An 11,077-nucleotide genomic window follows, 5' to 3' on the forward strand; every position below is an offset into this window, starting at 1 on the left:
TACAATTTTTATATGGACTGCTGCTAAAATTGTATGGAGACTTGTTTGGGTGAACCAATGACACAAAATAGCTTGTTAGGTTAGTTTGAGCCAAATTAAAAATGAGCATGAGCATTAGAGATCACCCATGGTTGCCCCTCCGTTGCAGAACAGAACCGTAATATCCTTTCAGCACTACTGATTATAGGCTTCGACGATCTAGTGGTGTTTCCCTTATCAACAGCATGTATGAATTCGCTGAAAAGATAAAACACCATGATTGCTAAATCTCGGTCAGTTGTGAATAGGTAACAGTCATTGGCCACCAACGGCGCCCACCATGTCAGTTTGTAGATCTCGATTTGAAGGGACGTGAATGTTAGTTAGCGCATGTTGCTACTAGGGCAGCTGATTTACTCTGTGCTTACACCCCACAAGCGCCAGGAACCTGAACATGTGTTAGTAGGATAGGGTCAGGATTCATCATAGAAGATGATGATGCGACCCAAAATCATAGTGTTTGTTGAACGATATTATGTATTATTCTCAAGGCAAGCAATCGGATGCTGCGGATGAGACATTTCCCGTTTAGCGGCTGTTAACTTTTAGTTGAAATGGTTTAATCTTAGACAGCCGGCTGTGGAAAGATAGAACCAAAATCATTATTTTGCACTTTTTAACATGAGATGATTTTACGAGTTTTAAAGGATTGATGTTCAGTGAGGTACTGGTTAACGTTGCGAACGACGAGTTTTAATGTTTATCGAGCTGAAATGGTATGATAGTGTTTTGTTGTTGTTGCACACCGACAACGGACGCGAAAAATTTTGCGACCCGACGAAAGGGCATCGCAAATCGAACTCAAAGTTTGGGGATTTTGAATTTCACTTTTGTTAGTAAAACTTGAATTGCAAAAAAAAACACTATTTTTATTTTATTTTCTGATATGTTTCAGGGGACATCACATGTCAACTTATCGGAAATTTTCAGAACAGGCATAAAATGTTTGACCTAGTTTAGAATTTTTGAATGAATACTGATTTTTTCAAAAATCAAAATATCGGTGGCACAAATTTTTCAACTTCATTTTTCGATGTTAAATCGAATTTGCAATCAAAAAGTAACGTTAACTTGAAGACTTCCATCATTGTCATGAATTTGCGTTCAAAGATATAAATTTTGCTTCGCTTTCAATATTTTGACAAAATTCCTTCAACAAGTTGTTAAGAATAGTGCCCTACACATGCTGATTCCTTTGGCAACGATTATCCCATTCCTTGTAAAGTTATGGAAATCGTAATTAATCAATGCTTGCCAACTAGGACGTCATTGACTGTGCCACAAAATTATATAAATTTTGAAGAAAACTTGATTTACATCAAAAATTCCTTCAGTGGCTTCAAGAAGGCAAAAACCGGCACATGCTGATTCCTTTTGGTGCTGAAATTCGTTAAATTGAATTTAATAAAGAATATTTTATAGGGATGATCAATTTTCTTCGAAAATGATCAACTGCTTATCCTTAAGTGAAATTTTGATAAAGTGAAACTTTTTCAGATAAATGCCATTTTAAGGTAGCTTTTTTGAAAATAGTCGCAATTTTTGTAAAATTAGTGCCCATGTTTGCCCAATTTCGAAACAATATGTTTGAAAAGTTGAGATTTTTTTCTATACATATTTTGCTATTTTGAACTTTGTTAATACGACCCATAGTTGATGAGATATTGCCATGCAAAGGTTTAAAAACAGGAAAATTGATGTTTTCTAAATCTCACCCAAGCAACCCATTATTTTCTAATGACGATATCTCGGCAACTTATGGTGTGATTTTCATTGTTAAAAAATGAAACATTCGTGAAATTATCCGATCTTTTCGAAAACAATAAGTAAAAATTATGTGTTTTATTTTCTTTAGTTTTTAGATATCATCATACTGGTCACATCCAAACCTAATAGGCTGTAAAACAATAACTTAAATGCTTTCCCCCATGCAAGTTCAAAACTTTCTTCGTCATTTGCTCAGTCCACTAGAAACAAATTGTTCAGAACAGCTGAGAAGATCACTGTCTATTTTTGTTACGAGCTGCCCGATGGATGGCAAGCATGTCAATTTCCGGCCAATATTGCTAGCCAAAGTGTTTCGCAAAATGCCCCTGACTGTAAAATGTAATGTTCCCAGCATAGAGTACGCCCCGTAACGGTATCAACCGGTGGTTATTTTTGTACTTTTTTTATACGCTTTTCTTTTACGACCAAACCGTCGGTGAATATTGCACCCATTTTCTTACGGACCATTTCCCGGGTAACCATCGAGGATGCAAGAACCCGAGAGCACCGATTAGCCACGGCTGCTTGGCCAGCGGGCTCAATTTCACTTACCCAGGAAAAACGGGAAAACGATGCGAGGGGCAGCTCCAGCAGCAATCCTTGAGAGCGCAGTTCTCGCCTTTGAAGATTATCCCGTTGTTGGCATCTTGATTCTCTCCAACTCCTGCTTCCACAAGATGCCTTGCCGACACGGATGTGATGTCTCTCGAGTTACAACACGCTTCACTCTGATAATATTTAACTTTTCTGCACCCGTTTCGGTCACTGAGCTTGGTTTCTCGGAATAAGGTTTACGTTGCGAACTTTTGTCACTTTGCACTAGATTTGTTCGCGTTTAACCACAAATCACCACTGCTGGCTGTTGTCTGATTTAGTAGCTCTTCGTGCTGGTTTTGTTGCTCAGCATGCTTTATCTTCATTTGATCAGGCTCTGCTCATTCATGCTGAACGTTCAGTATAGTCAATATAGTCAAAGAAATATTGCTTATTGCGAGATAAAATCACGTTTTTCCATTGCTGTGAATGACAGGAGATTATTGCCGCCTAAATACCGCAGTGTAAAAATCAGCAAGTTGAACTGAAATTCTGCGTTGATTTGGCTGTCAATTTGATTTGTTTTGAATATTTTCCAAATAGTTAGCTGAAAACTCAATGCAACCTTTGACAACAGCCAACAATTTGTTCTGCGGTTGTCATGCGGCTGTCATGCGACCATTATCTTGCGGTAGTATCACCGCGCGTGAACTCTAATTATAAACGCCCGCAGTAATACATTTTTTTTTTTGTAAAATATGATACACAAAATATCTCAAGCTCATCTGGTTTAAAAATACTATTTTGAGAATTAAACATTTTGGAACGCAGCTAGAAGCAGTGCTTTTATTTTGTGAAAATATTTTACAGGAAAATTTATGAGAAACTTCAAATGATCATAACTATAAAAGTGTGTGTGATGCTACAAAAGATTTTTGAAGATTTTTTTCCAAAGCATTCATCGCTTTCGAGAGAAATTTGTTATGGTGATTTGATTAAAAACATAATCTGATGAGTCTGATGTGTGACAGAACATACAAATTTCATAAATTATTTAGCCTTATAGTTATAGAAAAAAGTGGAATTATAGGGATTTTTAGCTTCCTTTTACTCATTCATTTTAAAAAGTACTAATTTTAACGCACAACTTTTCTAAAGATACACATACACATCAATATATTTTCTATCAACACTCTATACTATTCTTTACCTCGAAACTGAGTGTTCTTCCGTCGACTTGTCCCTCGTCAGCTTGACGAAAAACGGAGCTTCCGGTTATGTACAAACAGTTAATTAATTGTCACGGAATATTAACGGGTAATTTTTCTTCCGTTTAGCAGGACGCAATGATTCGTCAGACTGGGTCCATCCCACGGGGAAAAGTTACACAAAAAATCGTGCAATATTTCGGTTTGTTTACCTATCACTTTTTCACAGTTTTCCACGTGCCTCTGCTACGAAACTTCACAAGGTGTGTTTGTGTTCAAAAAAAAAAGTTTGTTTGCACTCAGCCATCCCTCAAACTGAAGCGTTTGATTACACTCGTCCCAATTCTACCGAAAAGTTATGATGTCGCCCTTTCAATCACCTCACCAACAACAAAGAAAAAGGCTATCGTCATCGGTAAAAACGTTTGAAAAAAGGAAGGTCCCCTTAGCAAACAAGTCACTTAGTAGTCTCAGGGTGACGAACTACCTCCGAGGATAGAATACCCGCGCGCGAGCGTCTACAAACACTCAATTAGTGGCCGTCGATGGTGGTCAAATACTGAACTCTCTACCGGAGGAAGAGTCAATTTGATCTGGCTCTGAAAACTCGATAGACGATCGCGGCTCGTTCATCGTTTGTGAGAGCATGCGTTTGTGTATGAATGAGATGATCTGAAATAGAGTCGATTACAAAATTTACATTAATGAAAACGAAATTGTTTTAAAACACTATACAATATTTAAATTAATACTTCAATCCCAAAAAAAAACACAAAAATCGAATAAAAACAAAAACGAACATGTTTCGTTACACAGCAAAAAATGCACATCACCTTTGTGAGCAAAAGAATGTAATATTGTATGAGAAAACGTGTACATAAAAAGCATGTACCGAAGAAAAAAAAATAAAGTCTGCTCACCCTAAAAATACACGGAGAAAAAAAAGTTCCCAAAATCGTAAACAAGCGTTCATGAAAATGAGAACCACGAACAAAGTGTCCAAATCCCATGGTACAATTGCCAAAAACGTACCATGGGATTTGAACCCTTTGTTCGTAGTTCCCATTTTCATGAACGCTTGTTCACGATTTTGGGAACTCTTTTTTCTCCGTGTAACATCAATCTGGCGAGAGTCAAGTTCAGATTACCAAGTCCGCGCCCCAACCCTCTCGGCTATCTTCGCCGATGTACCTGTAGGTTCCCCATACATCGTTTGCAGTTAACACAGTACACGACGTACGGAAAACCTATTGTTACAATGACATTGATCCAATTATTTTAACAGCGGCGAGATAGCCGAGTGGGTTGGGGTGCGGACTTGGTAATTTGAATATAACTCTCACCAGATTGATGTTATTTTTGGGGTGAGTCGACCTGATTTTTTTTTTCGATGCATGTTTTTTTTTGTATACACGTTTTCTCATACAATATTACATGCTTTTGCTCATAAAGGTGATGTGCATTCCTTTGCATGCGATTTTAGACAGATTTTTTGTACCGTGTAGGCTGACCGTTCTGTGCATAGTCTCGAAGTTTGATTGAAGTGGGTTTAAGACAATATTTATAGTAGTCGGGAATGTTACGTGTGACAAAACGTCCTCTTACTAAATTCCCTTTGGCCAGTAGTCGTACTTGCAGCAATTTTCAGGTTGTGTCAAGACATCCTAATCAGATCGAAACTTCTTTTATATGAAAACTACTCATCGAGTTTTTTTTGGTTTTATTAAAAATCTTAGGATTTAAGTCGTATTATATCTGGTCATAAGCTGAGGTATTGAATGCTGTACAAAAGTGCGTTCATAGCTCAATTTTGCCAATCTTGGTGTAGTCTTTTGGAAATCAGATGTAGGAGAATTCTAGTTTCGCAGGTAAAGCACTCGCTCCTTACTCTGTCTAATTTGCTGATTTTCACTCTTTAAACAACTAATTTCACATAGATTTAGGGGTTTTTCTCAAAATTTATTTTCCCTAAAAGAGCACGCAGCTAGCAAAATCTAAACTTAGAAACATGCTACCTCCCTGTAAAGGCTGATGAATTGATCTCAGTTGAAAGGTTCTCCAAATCACTGAATTGCAAATGTAACATTCTGGAGCAGAACTGTTAATTTTTAACTAACACCAATTGAATTGAATTGAAAAAAAAAACTATTTTATAAAACTGTCGACAAGAACTTGCTAGCTCACTTCTTATTTAGCTTTTTATGACTCGATTTCAGTTGAAAACGCATTTTTGAGTTGTACTTGAACGTCAAAGTGCTGATATGACAACATTAGAGGCACGATGGAATTAGATGCTGTTCCCATACTGAACCTGACCCTGATGATGACAAAAAAAAGATTTATTGGGGTTTCGGAATACCTCATTGTTTAACGATTTGAACGATTTTTTTTATGGAAATAAAGTCGAATTTGACATTTTCAATCGTGTAAATATTCCAAAGATTGCATTATTCGAGCTCATCTTCCTTCTAAATATTTGGCATATCAAATAACTGTACGGGTATTTGCTTATCAATGTCGGATGGCTGATTGAATTAAAGAACTTGATGCATATGATGTGTTCAACAATCTTAACCGAAAATAACTTTTTCAGTATGTTCGATACATTCTTTGCCAACCCGTACAGCTATTTTCCCGACCCTCTCCAATTTATAGATCATTGATCACAGAGTATGGCTACCTACTCAAATCTTAATATGCGACAAAATACAGCCATAATGAAAGTCAGAAATTTTTAAATTGCTTATTTTTTCGATGCCATTATCTGATAATTAGGGTTCGTGAATTTTCACGAATTCGTGGACAGCGTGAAATTGATATCTAAGATTGCGGCAAAATGGTAGTGTAGAAACATTGAAAATGTATTTAGTTATATGATACCTAACCAACTATTCTAGTTGGTTGGGGAAGCAGAAATCGAATTTAATGTTGAATTGAAAGTAAGAAAATAGCTAAAAACATTTTCTTTTCAAGATACATTACCTTTTTTTTAAACAAATGCTGCTTTCAGCAGGAAAAAAAATATTGAAAATTACTTTTTAAATCTTGCTGTTATCACGATCGGGATTATTTACAATTATGTAAAATAATTTTGACTGCCATTTTATGTTTTTAGTAGAGCTTCAAAAGAAAAATGGAAGATTCAATCTCGGAACTTGGATTATTGAAGATTGACTTGTGCTTTATAAGGCCGATGCTAATATTTTTCAAAGTTTTTGTCTCTTGGCTCCGGCCGAAGTCGAGAGGGCGGCAAAATATAATAAATTAAATTTCAAGTCAGAATTACAAAATTTCAATGAAAAAGTTGTCGGAAAATGCATAATTCACTAGGACAGTTGGTTTGCAGTCATAGGTTTTCAAAAAAATAAGTTTTGACGAAAGAATATTGTTTGCGTAGAAAAAAAAGTTGCACGCTAAAACTGAAAATATTTTACACGAAATTAAACGTGTGGAAAATTGTATAAAAGCAGGAGAATGTATGTTAACCCTCTACAACCCAACCTTCGATATACAAATTCATAAAAAATCCATTCCAACCATTTATTTTGATGTTTAAATAGCATTGCAAAGAAGAACTCTTAAAATTTAGGAAAATTTTTAAGTTGGAAGGGTGACTGGTTTTATGTGACTTTGTCAATATTTAAAAAAATATCATTTTTCTGGGGTTAACTTTGGTTCTGTTTCTTACTAAGATTTCCTCTATATTATGTGAAAATAAGTTTGCAGGAGTGTTTTTAATTTACCAGACTATGCCTCTAAGCATTATTTACAATTTGAATGATAATGGTATCATTTTTTGATAGAAAATGTGAAAACAAGCAAAAACTAAAAAAAAAACTATGAAACATGAAAAAACTGGATAGGCAAACTGGTAGAACAAGAGTTGTGGTAAAGTAAGACTGAATATATCAGAAATAAATGTAAACTTAACATTTTAAATGCATATTAATAAACTAAAAATTAAACATAAAAAGTACAAAACAAGAGGATTTACAGTTTTTCGTAGCAAAAAATGCTCAAAATGATCTCCTGAACCAAGAAATTTTTTTTTTAAATATAAACAGTAGAGGTTTAATTTTTTGTCAGCTAATTGCACCTACAATTTCACAATTTCACAATTTTTACGGGAGAGGGGAGGCAAACACTTTGCAATATTTGCAACAGCTGAATATTTTTAAAATTTTGAAAATCAACAATAATTTTTGGATTATTTTTGTTTTTTCTTAGTCCTGTAAAATTTACATGATATTTGATGCACTTGTAAAAATTTATATTTTCATCATGGAAAATCATTTAGTTTATGTCACTAATTTATATTTTAGTGTCATCAAATCTTTGAAATACCAACATAAGATTTTAAAGGTTAGCATTTTTCACGCTTCGTGAAATTTGGTGTTTTCGAATAATGGTCCCCGTCATTTTTTTTTTTTTTTTTGCGTGAAAAATCATTAAGCCAACTAATAATGAAATTTTTATTCTAACTGTTCAATCTTTATGAGATCAACTCTATTGCAGCAAACTCGATTCATCAGCACCACTCGATTGGAACCACCACGCGCCTGGTCACTACTGTCCGGTTGGGTTCGGCCGTATTAAGTTCCCCGTCGAGTGGAACCGACCACAACAACCATGGACGATCTCGCAGCCAATATCCCAAGCAACTGTCTTGAGCAGTCCGCTGCCGCCGTGTGTCAGTTTTATTTGTTTACGAAAAAGCAACATACACACTCACGCACAGACACTGGTGGTACACACACAGAATGTAAACGCGATTCACACCTTTATTATTTTTCAAATGGTCCTCCACGAGTTTCTTCCTAATAACACTGCACAACAGTTGTTTCTGAATTTATTAATTCATTCAATCCACATCCTAATTAAATTTACAGCTTTCAAACAGTCGAATAATGTTTTGAATCACTAGAATTGATTTATTTAGGATTCAGGAGTCTTCTTCCCGGGCAGAAAGTTGCATCTTGGAAAAATCTACCCATGTTCGTAAAAACACGAACAAGTCAAGTTCACCCCAGGGTATGGTTAAGAGATAACCGAACATGGCCACGAACATAAATTGTTCGAGGCGTATCTGCGAAAAATCTTGTTGAGTTTATTTGACCAACAATGCCACATCAAGTTGAGTTTATAGTAGCAAACAACTGAAATCTTCCAAAATCATATCAAGTTCATAAAGTAGATTTTGATCCCAAAATAATTTTATTGGTTTTTATTGCACCCCGCCACAATTCAGACCCCCCTCCCCCTTCTTCCTCTTCACAAATATGAGTAATATTGCAGGAATATACGCACTTACATCAAAACAAGATTTTTCAAAGTTGAAACATTATTTTACTTTAAAAACTCATTAAAAAATTGTGGAGAAAGCGTTAAATTGCCAAAATGTCATAATAATTTTCCAAATCACGAAAAATCCAAAGTCTCTATATTCCATTTTTTTTTATTAAAAATAAAAAATTATGAAAATATTCCTAAAATTGCATAAGTCCAAAAATCCACAGTAAAATTCCAAAAAGCCTGGTAATTTTTCTTATCAAAATAATTTTTCAAAATGTTGACAAATATTCAACTGGCTGAGAGCAAAAATTTCGCAAAGTCCTGAAAATAAAAAAAAAATCTACCAAAAATCTTATCGTGATACTGATCCCGTAAATTTTTTAAGTGCCGGAACGATTTTTGTAGGGGGTATATCAATAATTATTAAAAACCAACTTTCGAATTTCAAAATTTCAATGAAGACGTTTTGTTAGGGACATTATTTTAGGAACAAACTGATGTTTTTGTAAAAATCGGACGAAAATTTCCTGTAATTTCGACGATTTTTCCGAAATTTTACTGGCCAAAAGTCAAAATTTTGCTAAGTCCAAAAAATCAAATAAATTCTACCGAAAATCTTATCGTGATACTGATCCCGTAAATTTTCTAAGTGCCGGAACGATTTTTGTAGGGGGTATAACAATAATTATTAAAAACCAACTTTCGAATTTCAAAATTTCAATGAAGACGTTTTGTTAGGGACATTATTTTAGGAACAAACTGATGTTTTTGTAAAAATCGGACGAAAATTTCCTGTAATTTCGACGATTTTTCCGAAATTTTACTGGCCAAAAGCCAAAATTTTGCTAAGTCCAAAAAATCAAATAAATTCTACCAAAAATCTTGTCGTGATACGGATCCGTAAATTTTCTAAGTGCCGGAACGATTTTTGTAGGGGGTATATCAATAATTATTAAAAACCGACTTTCGAATTTCAAAATTTCAATGAAGAAGTTTTGTTAGGGACATTATTTTAGGAACAAACTGATGTTTTTGTAAAAATCGGACAAAAATTTTCTGTAATTTCGTCGATTTTTCCGAAATTTTGGTTCAAAGCAAAAATTAACATCAAAATAATTTATCATGTTTCCAAACTCCCGAAAATGTTCTAAGTCCCAAAAATGCTTTTTCTGTAAAAAGTAAAGAATTAAAAAATATACGCAAAAATTTCAAAGTCCAGCATAAATAAAATCAAGCTTTAAAATATCAGCTCATGAAGATTATTCGAAGTGTCGGAAATTGAAAATTCTGTCAGTGACTGCAAATTTTGCTAAGTCCAGTATAAATTTGAAATAAAGTCAAAATAATCATTTCATGATGTTCGGGTAAAATTTTTGAAAAAAAATTGATTTTCGAAATTTTTGCTAAGTCTAAAAAAACTACCACTAACAGCTCAATATCAACTGTAGATAATGCAGTATGATCATGGAATATACTTTCCATGATACGCAGTCGGTTTCAAAAGTCGTCATAACTCGAAGAGTTTACAGCAAGATGCGAATAAACAAGCCAAGATAGTTCGAAGTTATATCCACCAACTCACTTTCCGCCCGGGTTTCTTCTTGTAAAAACTCTGAAACTACTATTTCACTTTTGTTTAATCATGTCTTTGAGTTAAAAATTGTCGAACTGTGTAACCGCTGCCAGCCTCCGCGGCGAGTAAAATACTCAATGAAGATTGGAATTCGATTCCTCACACATGGTCACACTTGAAGCAGTATTTACTTTTGAGACAGATCGTTGAGTTTACAGCTTTTGGTACACGTTGTTTGTAAGTCTACCGGGGATTCTGAGCAATTCTAAACTGTTTCCAGTTGATATCTCAGAAATGTTCCAAAACCCCAATCTTCACCACAAAATAACTATTCCTCAGAACTGTTTTGCTAGATCCAGCTATCCACCACCGGAGGTTGTTCCGGATTGCGCGTCCTATCCGACCGACAGTTCGCAGCAAACTGTCCTCAACGGTCCGCTATCACAGCCGGTTGAGTGCTATCACTATCGCGCGTTCAAACAGCATCAATCTGACAGCATTGTTCTTGCATGTTATGCTGTGAGTTGGCGTATTTTGGCGGGATTTTGGCACGCATGCGCGTTCTGCGTGTCGAGTCCGGAATCCTACATTACACTGGAATCTCTTGTTACACGCTGCCAGGTGTGATGCTTCAGGGCGTTCGATGATCTCATATAATGGATTT

The 11,077-nt window shown here is 35.2% G+C and overlaps 1 protein-coding gene across 5 annotated transcripts in view; it reads right to left on the reverse strand.

Moving 5' to 3' along the window:
- LOC6039674 (octopamine receptor) overlaps positions 1-10,823 on the reverse strand; it is a 91,280-nt gene extending 80,457 nt beyond the window's left edge. Inside the window, exons 1-3 of one of the 5 annotated variants that reach the window (XM_038266797.1) lie at positions 10,605-10,823; positions 3,551-4,220; positions 2,359-2,823 (exon numbers count right to left, since the gene is read on the reverse strand). The gene's annotated coding sequence lies outside the window, so the exon portion shown is untranslated. Of the gene's footprint in view, positions 1-2,358; positions 2,824-3,550; positions 4,221-10,604 lie in introns of those variants that run through there. The other 4 variants (XM_038266799.1, XM_038266798.1, XM_038266800.1 and 1 more) reach the window with 4 other exon arrangements.
- Between the last annotated feature and the right edge of the window lie 254 nt (positions 10,824-11,077).

The sequence above is a fragment of the Culex quinquefasciatus genome, chromosome 1 (assembly GCF_015732765.1).
Source record: "Culex quinquefasciatus strain JHB chromosome 1, VPISU_Cqui_1.0_pri_paternal, whole genome shotgun sequence".
Lineage (NCBI taxonomy): Eukaryota > Metazoa > Arthropoda > Insecta > Diptera > Culicidae > Culex > Culex quinquefasciatus.